Source organism: Gallinula chloropus, assembly GCF_964237585.1.
Source record: "Gallinula chloropus genome assembly, chromosome: 17".
Classification (NCBI taxonomy): domain Eukaryota; kingdom Metazoa; phylum Chordata; class Aves; order Gruiformes; family Rallidae; genus Gallinula; species Gallinula chloropus.
The window spans coordinates 4,533,493-4,547,326 of record NC_140102.1 but is presented as its reverse complement, the minus strand read 5'-3'; the positions used below and the strand labels follow the sequence as shown (position 1 = coordinate 4,547,326).

At 46.4% G+C, this 13,834-nt stretch overlaps 1 protein-coding gene across 1 annotated transcript in view; it reads right to left on the bottom strand.

Annotated features, from left to right (window-relative positions):
- Positions 1-13,316, bottom strand: part of CCDC92 (coiled-coil domain containing 92) — a 58,527-nt gene extending 45,211 nt beyond the window's left edge. The window contains exon 1 of the mRNA XM_084272189.1: positions 13,255-13,316. The gene's annotated coding sequence lies outside the window, so the exon portion shown is untranslated. The remainder of the gene's footprint in view (positions 1-13,254) is intronic.
- Between the last annotated feature and the right edge of the window lie 518 nt (positions 13,317-13,834).

The following is a 13,834-nucleotide window of genomic DNA, read 5'->3' as shown; positions in this document are numbered from 1 at the left end:
ATAGCAGGAAATTGCAATTGTTACACTGGCCAGAGAATGGATTTAATTTGTACTGTTTTATCCTCCCTGTTGGAAACTGTCCTCTTTTTTCTTCCACGCCAGTTGAAAAGAAAAGAAAAAAGAAAAAAAAAGAAAACCAACAAGCCCAACACATTTCTCTACAAAGCCTTCCATGCAGTTGGATCACAGCCTACCACAAAGCATGCATGCTGCCTCTATCAAAAGTATGGATTGCTTGCCTTCTACAGGGTTTCTTGCAACACATCCAGGTAGGTCACTCTACGTGCAACTTTACAAGTTTAATTAAAGTTAGTTTGAAAGCCACTGGTTGTTAGTTCAACTGGTATACAAAGCTGATGCTGGGTGTGGGTCTGTATTTGCTACAGAAGGGGTTGTTTCTTGCCAGGAGAAAGAGCTGGTTGAAGAGGTTGAGTGCATGTTCTCCAGCTATACCAGGGCAAAGCCAGATGACTACCGTAAAACAGTCCACAAGAGGGGAATTAAACTGACTTTCTGGATACAGAGAAGGAAAGAAGCTGCAGTACAAGTAACACATCAGACTGCCTAGCAGCAGTTGTCCAAGCAGAGGCTTGGGAACCCTGGCTGCTTTTGATTAGTTCAGTAGGCATCAATTTCTTACTAAGGCTATCGCATTGCGTAAGTTAAGTGAGGAGCTGGACAAGTTTGGAGCATGTACGCAACGGGGCTGTTGCTTCAGCTGAAGGGCAATTACTTGTTGAGCAACCATCACCCAGTTGCATTTGATCACACGTCTGTATAAGAGTTTTGCATTCATCTAAGTCACCTGTTTTCCTTAAGTAGGTACAACTCAGCTACACAGGTGGAACCAGCCTTTGGGAAGACAGGTTCCTGGCCTGGATAGATAACAAAGAGGTGAAGTTTTATCAGGGCTGAGCAACAATGGGCAATTTGTTTTTAAGAGGAATTTTTGTACTCTTGTGACATCACAGTGGGAATATATTTGGCCCTGTTAAGACTGGAAAGATGATTGCAGTGATTGAGTTAGAGGCTTAATGAATTACTGCTCATCAGCTGAGTTGTGGTAACTGACTCTGCCTGATGGACACACAAGTACAATGTGTTACCTCAAGGCTAATTTCAAGCATGGTGAGGTGCAATGTGTTTAGCCAGAGCAGGAGCTGGCCTGAACCCATAGGCTAAAACCCCTCTGCCTTTGGGAGAGTATCCAGTCGTGTTAATTGGCTCTGGCCAGGCAGCCTCAACAGCTTATCTGGCTTCAAAGCACAAAGATCCTTGAGCTCACGAGGGCTGATGGTGGTTCCTAATGTAGAGACATGTGGTCCTGTTCCAGTCAAGCGCTGCACCCATACCGGCAGCACAGTCCCTAGATCTGCACCAGAAATAGTTTATTACTGACTCAGGGGGGAAGAATCATAAGAATGCAGTGAATGGTTAACAGCACAAACCTGGGAGGTCTAAAGGAGGTCAGGGAGGAGGACAGCAGCTCTGCAGCAAGGCCATGGGAAAGCGCTGGAGCTGCTCTGCTCCAGTGCTCCAACCCCGAGGTGATCTGCCTGGAAGCAGATTAAAGGCTGGCGAGGCACGGTGAGTCACTCCTGTTGGGAGCAGTTCCCTCTTTCAGCACTGACTGGAGCCAAGAGCTGGATCCACTCACAACAGCAGCATTGGCTGATGTTAGGAGACAGAGAGAGAATGGCACAGCCCTAATCAATGCCTGTCATGGGGCCAGGCCACATCAGGTACGATAGCAAACACAGTGCAGGGGAACTGTGGGCAGCAGCATTCTTGCTGGGGCTATCACAGTCCTGGCTATCTCCTGCCTCCTAAAGCTTCATTTTCTCTTCCCTAGAGAGGAACAGGAACTCAAGAAAACCTGTCTCTTCAGCTGCATTCAGCCCTATCATGTCAAGTGCAGTGTTGGAAGAGGGAGAACATGGAAGGGAGAGGGGACCAGGAGTGAGAAAGTGAAGCAAAGGAGGGAGCTGACTCGCAGGGCAGGGAGCAGTGTGACAGGGGGCAAGCTGCTGTGTTGGGGCACTGTCAGCACTGCAATCAGGTGGTGATGCAGCAAGGAGAGGATGGGTGGGAAAAGAAAGAAGTCCGGCAGCAGGGAGAGCAGGGAGATGGCTATGAGACAATTAAGCCTGGTTAGGCAATAGGCAATCAAGCCTGATTAAGCTGTGCCCTGAGCTCCCCCTCTTCCTATTGTCATGCACACAGTTTAAGAGGACCACCACAAGGAGATGCAAGCACAGATGGCTCCTGGCTGCTAGTAGTGCCATCTCTCCTGTGAGGCTCCTGGCTTGCTACAGCCTGCAAAAATGCCCAGAAATCTTGGGCACCTTTGTAATGGTCTGGACAAAATTTCCAGCAAGAAAAAAAGGCCCAGGAAAACCTTGTTGCATGGTAGCTGCACACAAAGAACAGTTAATCCTGGGCTTTGCTACCTGTCACAGTGCATTACACTCCCCTGCAGCTGACCCCCAGTGTGGAGCAAAGCCACTTTCCCCAGCAGCAGCACTGCAGTCGACAGATCTGTGTTTGTGTTCAAGACATCCCCATTACTGAGACATCAGACAAACTGGGAGCTCTGGGAGGTGGGGTGAGAATAGGCAACTGTCAAACTCTTATAGCAGGTCCCACAGGAATTTGTTTTCCTCCTATTTTTAAGTTGAAAAAGATCGAGTTTCTCTGCAGGAAATAGTTGTCCTTCTTCCTCCCACTCACCTTTTTTTTTTTCTACAGCACACTGGAAGCAGTCTGCTGTCTGCCTCAGGCTTCCAAGAATCAGGCATTCAAACTGGAACCAAAGGGTCTGTTACCTGCAGCCAGGGAAGCAAAGGCAGAGGCTAAGGAAGAGGTGCTCCTGTCTGCAACCCCCCAAAACTTTAGGGTGTATGTGTTGGTGTTCCCCATCCCTTTTTACTCAGGTTGAGGTTGTAATTAGGGTCTCAGAAGAGGTTTCCCTGAAGCCCTTAGTGACACAGCATCGTATCCATGGAAGCTGCCCTGCCTTCTTCCCTAGAAGAGCCATGTCACAGAAAGATTGCAGTGAGAGCATGATGACCTGCCCTTTGGGAACCTCCTCTGTGGCACAGCTCTTAGAGCTGGACATTTACAACAGCACTCAAATACAGGCCTAACTCTGCACTCCTGTTAGAAACAAATACATTCAGTTAGTGCAGTGCTCTTTACATCTCCACATGCCTGAGCTGTGCTAACAGCGCAGCACAGAGTCCTGCTCATTGATACAGCTGCACCTTGTGAATGCAGAGTCAGCAGCCATGCACTGGGCTCTGGGTGAGATGCTCTTAAGCCATCCGCCTCAAACCTACAGTTTAATTCCCAGGCTACCACCTACAACCTAGCCAGGGATCTGGCTATGGAACAACAACAGCCTGTTAGACACTTAGCTACAATACAGCTTTTGCTCTGCAGACCAGCAATTTCTTACCCCCTCCTTTCCCATTCTGCTGATACTCATCAACTTTGTTCACCAGACAAACCCGTCTTTCCTGCACTGGGCTCAAGACAAGGCACAACTCATTTCGCCCACTTCCCTTCAGTGACAGTGCAGACAATGCCTCTTTTGTCAGTGCTTGTACATGCCTGGTGGAAAACCTATGGGAGACTAGCACAGTAACATCAATAATCTCCTGTTTATTATTCCTCCTGGCACGGAATATGCCATTACCTCTCTAGCACAGGCAATGTTTTCCATTCATCTCTTCTCAGCCAGGTGTTTGCTCATTTGCAGCAGGGGGCTTCAAAAGGGACAAAGCTACAATTGATGGGAAACAGAAGGCCAGGCTGATGCCAAAGTGGGTTTTCCTCAGGGATATTCATAGTCTTAGAAATGGTTATTGCAATGTCTTTCAGCAGTAGCTCTGCACCACCTGTTAAAAAAGCCTTGTCTGCTTTTGTTGGACCTGCCTTTGTGATGACCTTTGTTGGATACTTGTTAGTCAAACGCTTTTTAGGTTCACATCCTTCCTATGCAGCCAGCCTTGGGTAAATATCTCCTTCCCACTCCACTGAAGACAGAGGCCTGGCTCTTCTGGAGGGCTGTGGCTGGAGTGGGACAACCCTCACCAATCTCAGGGGCTGATAATGCATCTCTGCCCCTCGGAGTGATGCTAGTGTGGTTTCAGTCAGATTCACACTTGGGGTTGAAGTGCAGTAGCTTGCTCTGAGCAGCTCTCTGCACAGAGTTCCTGGTTGGTACCCAAAGGCAGGGAGACCAACCTGGGAATTACTGCAGAGGTCAAAGCACATCTGTGCTCAGACATGTCTGTCAGCAGGTGATAGTGCACTTGGGTACACAGACTGAAACTAGTGTCCTATCAATAAACCCATAACCCAGAACTGCAGATCAAAGTCCAGGCTCATCTGCAAAGCCCTGCTTTAAGAGAGTTTAAGTAGATCTCTGCTCTCATTACTTCTATTAGAAAAGCACAGAATTAACTAAGCACATCCATCTCCTGGGAGGATCTAAGGGTTAGTTTGGTTACAATACATCTCAGGTAACTTTCTGCCCATTTCACTGTGTGATTAGAAAGCCTGAATACCTGAGCACATACCTGATCCAAGATACAAATTCTCTTTGCCTGTGCCTGCATCCTTTGCATGTTGCCTTACTTTAGAAGGGTTCTACATTTCAGTCAGTGTAAGGAAGCTCATGCTTTCAGTTTCTAAGAGGCTACACCTCCAATCCCAAGACCTTCTGGTTCTGTGAGTTAGTGAGGATAGATACAGAATAAACACTTAAGGAAAATATGAAAAGACATATCAAATTTAACCAAGTTCTTGGTTTTTGCTCTGGTATGGAGCTTCAGAAACACCCTCTCCCTTCATGTTACACAGTTCTGGTAGATGTGGCCACCACCACAGAGCTGGGTATGACTCACTGGCATGAAACTTGAACAGGGCAGAATCTTTCCATTTTCATTAAGTCAGATCTCACAATGAGAGCTGTCAAGTTGCAGATATGCCCAGCCTTCTGCAGAATACTTTGGACTAGAAGACTTCTGGGGGCTGTTTGTTAATAGAGCCACAGTATCTCTCCTTTTCAGTTATAAGAGGGAAATTAGGATGCTTTGCTATAAAGTTTAGATGGTGGAAACACGGAGTCCTAAAAACTGAGCAAGACACACAGGACAAACTAAGGAGATGAGATTTGAGTTTGCAAAACAAATCAGCTGGTAGAGGGAAGATGTGGATTAGAGCAGACACAGAGTGAGAGTCCAGCTGGGGAACAGACCACAGCTATCTTGGAGGAAGAGAAAACTTTTCCAGTCTTTCCTTCCCAGCATTTTCACTGGAAAGCCTCACAGATTGTGAACTAGAACTGCCCTCTTCCTCCTCTGCTCCCGTGTGGACTGGCTGTCCAGGACATTATCTCAGCTCTGCTCAGGTCCCACTAGGTTGTCTCTGCCTGCAGCTCCCAGGCTCTGGTAACAGCTCTCTCAGAGGCAGAAGATGAACCCACCACATTGTGGTTACTGCAGTTTCTTCCCTTGTGTCTGCTTTCAGGGGACAGTCCTCCAAAAAAGCTGGAAAGGAGCTGCAGTCAAGCCCAGCAAGCCAGGGGAAAGCCCCACTTCAGTGGGCCAGGAAGGCCAGGCCCACGTGGAAAGAGGCCCAGGGAAGAAAGGGAAGAACTCTGCAAGTCAGAGAAGAGAAAGGAGGCGAAATGCACTGCTGGCCAAGTATCTTCCTTCAGGAGTTACTGCTTTGTAAATACAGCTCCTGCTCCTAATATACTTTTGCCCCTTAGTACAAGGGAGCTATAAATACAGGTAATGATTATACCAAAGTCAGAAGGTGCTACAGCCTGGCCTAAAATGTGGTCTGGCACCCCTGATGTACAGAACAAGAATGTGCTGTTCCTCTGCACAGGCCTTTAAAGCCAGACAGAGGGAACACATGTCCACAGACCATTTTTATCATCATCAGAGACTAGCAGGACCTCATCTACATGCCTGCAGCCCCAGAACAGCTTTCCATGAGTATTTCCAACGTGCAAACTGCAAAAAGAACATTTCCATCCTTGGAACAACCACCACAGCAGGAGACTGTGCTGGGAAGGGATGTCCAGGCTTGGCTTACAGCACTCTCCAACCCTGAGCACAGCTTGTTTTCCTTCTGGGTGCAGGTGAAGGTAGGCAGCAAGGGGCCAGATCCTCCACTTCAGAGCATCTACACAGTTGAGCATTGCTTGAATTAAATGTCAGCCCTTCCAGGGGAAGAGGGATCCCAAGGGATTTACAGAGGTACTTTGGAGCAATTCAGTAGTTTGTTGCTAGTTTTTCTACTGTGGGTGAAACTACCTGTAAATACCATGGGCAGAAAGTGGGCTTTTGTGTGTCTGTGAGCACAGTAGGTTCACACTGATAATGCTGTCTGGGTTTGCAACTGTCTAGACAATGGGAAAATTAGCATCATGAAACTGGATAGTTTTGTGAGATGCCTAGCCAAATATCTGGGAAATATTTTTGTAATGGTTCTCCTCAGAGGGAGATAGGAGCCTGAGCTGGCCATTAGAGCTGCAGCTCTTTTGTCTTGCATTCTGGTGAGGGACAGAGGGGTTTCACTGTGTCCACTGGGCTTTGTGTGTCAGGTCTCTCAGCCAGATGCCTGGTGCTACTGTGGAAGGAAAGCAGCTCATAAGCACAAGCATGGCAAATGAGCTTTCATAGGCTGGAGCTGCTGCTTTTCTGGCATGGAAAAGGAATGTCATATGGAGAACTGGAGGCTAGGGCTGCATGAACAGTGGTTTACCTCTGGAGACAAACAACTAGAGGCCAGTGTCTCCCCAGTTTGTTTTACAGACTATAGCAAAGTCCAAAGGATTTCTAGGGTGTAGGGTTTGACTACTGCTAACTATGGGATAAAAGTTCACCCAGAGCAAGCAAGATTCATTCTGCCAGGAGCCTGGGGAGCACAGGGCTCAGATACATGGGGATCTCTCCTCCTCTCACCCAGGACAATAAGATTCAGCAACCAGTATTGTGCTGAAGCTGGGAAGAGCTTTATCTCCATGACCTCTAAAGCCCTTCCTCAGAGCTGCAGATTCTACCATGATGGTACTTGCTCCCTTAACAACCCTAGGAGAGCTCGTCCAGCTGAGCAAAGTTGGTGTCAGTGGAAAGACAAAGGGAGGCAGGACCTGCCTTTCATCAGATGACAGGTAAATAAGCATCTTCATCCCTCAAGGAAACTGGAACAAGCTCATGCCCAAGTGGTCCTTGGGAGTCCCTACACAAAGGTGACAAGCCTGCCACAACCAAAGCCATTTTCAGAAAGGCACCAGTGTCCCCAAGGACAGAATGCCAGATCCAGACTCAGAGGTACACTTCCCCTGACTGTTCAATTTTGCTAATAACTTTTTAAAAAAAAAATATTTACAAAACACAAACAAAACAACCCTCCCCACCCCCCAAAAAACCCCAATAAAACCCACAACCCCCCAAACAATACCACCAAACCCCCACCTTGTACTGCTCTTAAAGCTAGTGACCAGCTGCAAAGATCAAGTTGGGTCTAAATTATAGCATTAGCCCAGAAAAAGCTTTCTCTCTAGTTCTGCATCCCAGTGAGCACAGTATTTGTAGGATGATGACACATGAATACAAGATTGAAAGGAACAATACACAATTGAGGGGTAAAAAAAAAGCTCCAAAGCACATGCTGTAATAATGACTCAGGACAATACATCAACACCTTTCATTGCTCTCTGAAGAGCTTCATAAAAGGCAGGGGAGACCAGACAACAGGCACCTCATCTTTTTAGAGCAAAGATGTTATCTTCCCTTGGAAGGAAACAACTGTCAATTCATCTAAGGACACCAGAGTTTAAGTAGCAGCTCAATATTGTTGATGATTGTTGGCTAGGGAAGCTTTGGCTTGGTTTTGCTTGTGGGAAGCCTTGAAAAACTGCTCTGAGCTTTCATTGGATGTGTTAGAGAAATAAACAGAGTCACATTTGCAAACCCTGTGTGGATTCCAGGAGAACATGGTGCTCAGGCTGGGGGCTTCTCCCCACAAGCAGCAGCAGAGGCTTTCTTTCACAGTCTCAGCAGTGACAACCAAGGGTTTGGGTGTGAAACACAGGACAACTTCTAACACAGAACCTAAAGTTGCCATGGGTCACTTTCACAGAGAACTTGCATTTTCCTCTATGTGGGACTGGATGATGTTTCTGGATACTGTTCAGCACAGAATCACAAGGTTGGAAAAGACCTTTAAGATCACAGTATCCAACAATTCCTGTCCTGTGCTAAACCATACCCCTGAGTACCTCATCTACCCTTTTTTTAAACACATAAACCCTCTTTTTAACCACACAGTCTTGTCTTCTGAAACAAGACTGTGTTGTGTGGGGTTTTCAAACAGACCTGGATGATCCAAGGAAGGACACATCCAGTAAGGGGTTATTTGTTGTGGAGGGTGGTTCTGGTAACACAGCCAAAGACACACCCATGCTAACAGAGAAGTGTCAGAAGAACCAGTGCCTGTTGGGGTACAGGCAGCCCCACTGGCAGGAGCTTGAGGCAGATGCACTTCTGCAGAGCACTCACAGGAGGCAATTTAAAAGAGAAAGCAGAGCACAGAAAGGAGCTAGCAACATTTTGTGTGCTGAGAAGAGACATATGGCATGGAGACACTGCTGATCCACAGCTGAAGAGCAAAGCCTTCAAAATACAGTGCAGCATGCAGGAAGTCACTGACATGTTGTATTTTTAACCAGGTCTCTACATGCCTAATAGGTGGATGGCAAGAACCAGAAGATACACTAGGGATAGAAACAGGTCTCTCTCCCTGTCAGGGCACAGCTAAGGCACTTTAGTCACGGCATGTACTGAACATAAGATGCTTCTTTCACTGATCCCACCATGACTTCTGGCAGTCTGGAATTCAGAAATCAATACTGGCTCAAGAGAGTTTATTACAGTTATGCTGGCCTTGCTGAACTTGTTCTGCCTCTGAGATGGCAGATGGGAGGGAATATTGGGTCCTTTGAGTAGCTGTCATGAAAACTGCATTGCAGATCACTCTAATGAAGTCAGCAGAACGAGACCAAGTATGATGAAACCAGTCATCAAGGGGCTCAAAATGGGTTCAGTGAGCTAGTCCATTTTAAGGAGATGAGGCACATTTGGTGTGTGTGCTTAGATGTCTCAAGCTCAATAGCCACTTTGGGGAAAAAGCTCTTTGCTCCTTAGCTAGGCCTGATTTTTGATGAGGTGCCCTGAATACAGTGACATACATGATGCAGAGCAGCACCATAAGAAACACAAGCAGGGTGCAGGAGTGGGGCCAAAAGCAAAATAGGTAAATACAATCTAGTGCTGAACTGGTTTGCAATATCTGGGGTTAGCTCAGTGGTGCCAAAGTGTTACACTCTGCCAACTCTGAGCAAAGGAAAACATTTAATTTGTGTTTCCTTGACAGAAAATAAGTTCCTAGAATAACAGAAGGACCCAGGGAAAGGGGGACAGGATGGCAATGATGCTCTGGAGATCAGTGCAGAAGCAGTTCAGACAAATAAAAGCCTCTGTCCCACCATTCTATTTCAGAGGAAGATAGTAACTAATACCCTGCAAATACTATTGAAAGAATTTCCTACTTTTGACCAAATAACTACACCAGAAAGATCATGTTTTGGGCTGCAGAGCCTGTAGTTCGACTTTTCTGAGCTATTTCCTTGTTCCCATCCATCACAACACTGACTGGATAATCCCCCCCCCCCCGATTTTGTAGAACTAATCTTGTGACTTTTGTGAAGCTGATCTTGGTTCATGGCACACTCCCCACATCTGTTTTCCTAGGCCTTTCTGTTTGACTCAGAATGATTGCATTTTAACTTCATCCCCCCATTGCTACTGTCAAGTCTGAAAACAAAACCAAGCACTCCCACTACCAGCAAGGCATACCTGATGTCTGGGAAGGCACATGTCCCCTCACCTCCTGGTACTGAATAGTAAAGGTTACTGTAAGAATGTTGACTGCTTATTCCTTAAGATGATATGGTGTGAGCTGACAGCACAGGTTAAACACATTTGTTCTGTATGAATTTTCAAAGTTCTCTTCTTGGTTCTTGTCCAACAGCCCTTGAAAGCACTTTGTTAAAGATAAGCACTCATCCAGACTGCTGGGATGTGACAGTCTTAAATTGGTCATGTTGGTTTTGCTACCTTTTGGAATCAAGGCCTGAGAAACCACCCGTGTCTGCACTTGGACAGGCTGCCAAACACACCCAGGAGAGCCTGACTTTGCACCAAAGATCTCACAGCTGCATGTCGTGACCAGTGACTTGGCAGAAGCATCCCCAGGCTCTGCAGGAGACTCCAGGCTTTCAGGTGGAAGGTACTTGCTGAAAAGTTTGCTCTCTCAAGATTCAGAGTTTCCCAAATGGAAACTTTAAAAACTATTAACCCTCTTGAAAACATAAGCTCCTGAGTTCAGTAGGGCAACTCCTACACTGCAGATAGGATATGCTCAAGCAGAAGCACGTCTCTTAGGAATGCAGTCCAAAAAGCTCTGCTGGAACTCTGCAGGTTACTGACCTTCAGTTAAATTTGGCTAGATGTATCTGGGCTGGATATACTTTCTACCATTCTGCATCTGGTAAGACAGTTAATAAATACTTCTTTCAGCATCATCTTTCCGGTGGTATTTTGCTCATTCTAATTTTGCTACTAGGCAGAACTTAGAAATGCAAGAATGTGAAAGTTAAAGGGGAGGCTTTTGTCCTGAGTCAAAACACTAAATCTGGACTCCAGTACACATTTCCTTGGCTGTGGGAGTCAAAGCCCAGAGACCAACAGAGAAGCTGAAGGTTATGGGTTAAAGTTAACCCCACTGCCAGGGTAACCCAGGTCTGAACACTGCAGAGTTCTGACCATCTCTGCTTGGTTAACCCAGGAGCAGGACGGGTACAGAACTGGAATGGTGACACATCAGAAAAAGGAAAAGAAAAAAAAGAGGGAGTGAAGAGACATTTGAAGTGCTGCTGGTTGATAATTATCCTGAGGAATGAGCAATGAGGGAAATGGCTTTCACGGGGCAAACCACTAGGATTTGGAAAAAAGGTGAAGTTTTTAAACTCTTGCACAGAGGAAGGTCTCTGGTTGCAATTAGGAAGCAGCTCAGTCGAGCACGGGGAGCGCTTCCTTGCCAATGTCCGAGACTTGTTTTGTCTCTGATAGTTTCACATTCTGCTTTTAAGAGACAGCTTATCTTTGCTGTTAGTGTGTCAGTACATCAGGCTAAATCAGGCTTTCCTGGAATATTTTGACCCTTTAAAAAAAAACCCCAAAAATGAAGGGGGCAGATTTGTTGCAGATCATAATTACTGGGTTTGGGCTGCACGCTGTAAGCTGTCTGATTTTTGCTGTCATAATTCATCAAGATGAACCCAGAACACTACACTGGACAGTCTGAAAGCTGGACTAGAAGCAAGGGTCCACCTTTCTTGCTTTTGTCCTTGCACCCCTCTGGACTCCTGGGCTTGCTCTAAGGTCTCCAAGCCCATTGCAAGGTGCAATGGGTAGTGTAAGAACTCCATTGGTTCCTTATAGCTCCTCACTGTCTAAGAGCCTGGGGTGAAAACCAGGCCATTCCTTAGAGTTATTCCTGCAAAGGTCTGTGTCAAAACAAGGAAAACTCTCAGGCACAACAGCTGCATTTGGACATCTCCCTCTAGATATGTCTCTGGCTGTGGCAAGGAGGACTATGGAGAGATGGCTGTCGGGCTGATGTTTGGATGCATTTCCATGCAGAGTAACACATCAGGCCTCCTGGGAAGTGAGCCCTCCTTACTTCTCCTCCAGAGTTGCTTGTGTCTCCTTGCAGCAGGTGGCCCTCGAAGCCAAGAGAGCTCAAAGCCACACTGCTACTTATATAGACTGTTCTGCTCCATCATACTCATTCCCCTTGAGCCTCTTATGTTCACTCTTTCTCCTCACACCCAAAATAAAGATCCTTGAGAAAGTGGGCATTATCTTGGAAAAATTAGAGACCCCAAAGCTCCAGACTTTAAAAAATCAAGTGCAGAGCAAGATCAACACATTTACAATGGTGACCTGAGTGTAGTACTACAGAAAATACTAAAAGCAAGAAGAATTGAACACTGCTTTTTTTAAACTACAGATGGGCTGCATTAACCACAAAGGAAACTTAGGAAGAGCTTGTGTCTGTAAGTAATAAAAGCCATTTGCATAACATGCATGGTGCATTCAGTGCTAGCAGGAGGTGCTGGGTGATTTGCCCAACAGGCTGGGGACCTCCTTTGTCAATGGGAATGCAAACCCAGAAACCCTCTCCCAAAAGTGGCCTGGAAGCACCTCTTCAGGGGAGAAGGTGGGCCAGTCTCCCAAGCACAGGCACTGTTTCACCTTTTGGAGAGTCAGCAGTTTCCAGTGTGTGACAACCATTTTTGAGGTATCAGAAGTAGATACACAGAGGCAATTCAGGTGATCTGAACAACTATGGAAAGTTTTACCTCCTGAACCTGTGCTGCAATTGGGGCACACACATGCCCGAAGCAGTGGTACAACAGCCTAGCACAGAGCAACACTCACTGAAAGCTGCACAACTACAGTGACAGAAACACCCTGGTGCAGCAAAACCAGTCCTGCTCTCTGCACTAGCATGGAGGCTGCCAGCACAGATTGTCTCCACCACTGCACACCTCTCACACTTGCTGAGGTTGCATTAAGTCCCAGCTGTTCTCTGCTGCTGGCATCAGTCAACTACTGATGGCCAGAGTCAAGAGAACTTAAAGCTATCCCACACATCATACTCACTTATCTAGTGTCTCACCCCCTTTTTTCCTTCAGAGGATGACATGAATAAGAATGAATACATCACTGCAGTAACACACAGGATCATCCAAAGCCACGTACTCACACACTGCTGCCACGTGTAACATCAGGACACAAACATTCTCCTTTAGCATAAGTAGTAATAGCCTGTGTTTTTTGGAGCAAGGGGAGTGTGGCTGAGATTCTTCCCTTGCTGACACACCACAGTGCTAAGCTGCTGCAGCAGGCAGCAAGAAGCAATAAATGTAAAGTCAACGACATTATCGTGCAAGGAAGGGCTGGAGAAACCCAAACTGAGATGTCATAATAATATAAGCCAGAATTCATTACCCTTGTAACCAAAGAGAAACTATTGATATGCCAGTTTCCACCCATAAATAACTGTAGTTGAGGCTCTGAGTTTATAAAATGTTGAATGCCTTACCATATGTTGCACTGGATGGTTTTGGTCGGAAGTCCACAAAGGATCCGTTAGACAGCCATTCCTCCTGTTGAGACAAAAACTAAGAGGTAAAAACTGCTTTGCCAAGCCCAGAAGATAAGCACAAAGACACATTGTGTTTTAAGTCACAAGGGAGAAGAGTGTGCTGGAACACATAAAGAACAAAGCAGATACAGGCTTTTGGGGTGTTTAGACTACAGCCTGTCTGCCTTTTTCGAAGTTGGGTTGAATGAAAAAGCAATTTACAGTGAGTTCAGGATTACTGCAGACATGCCAGAGAGTCCCAGCAGCACAGGGAGTTGTTTAACCTGGGAAAGCCAGCTCATTTACAGGTGAAGGTTCCAGGTGTTTACAAGGCAACAAGGAGATGTAGCTTAAATAGTGCAGTAGCAAAGAGTTGGCTCACAACAGCTAGCCCTTGTCCCTGCTCCCCCCCTGCATCTCATGTGCTGATGTCCAAGCCCCTGGACAAATAGGTTGCACTGCATTTTCCTTCCTTTATCTGGAACAGCTTTATCCCTGAAGATGTAGTGGGGAAGGGCATGGTGTGCAGAGACATCCC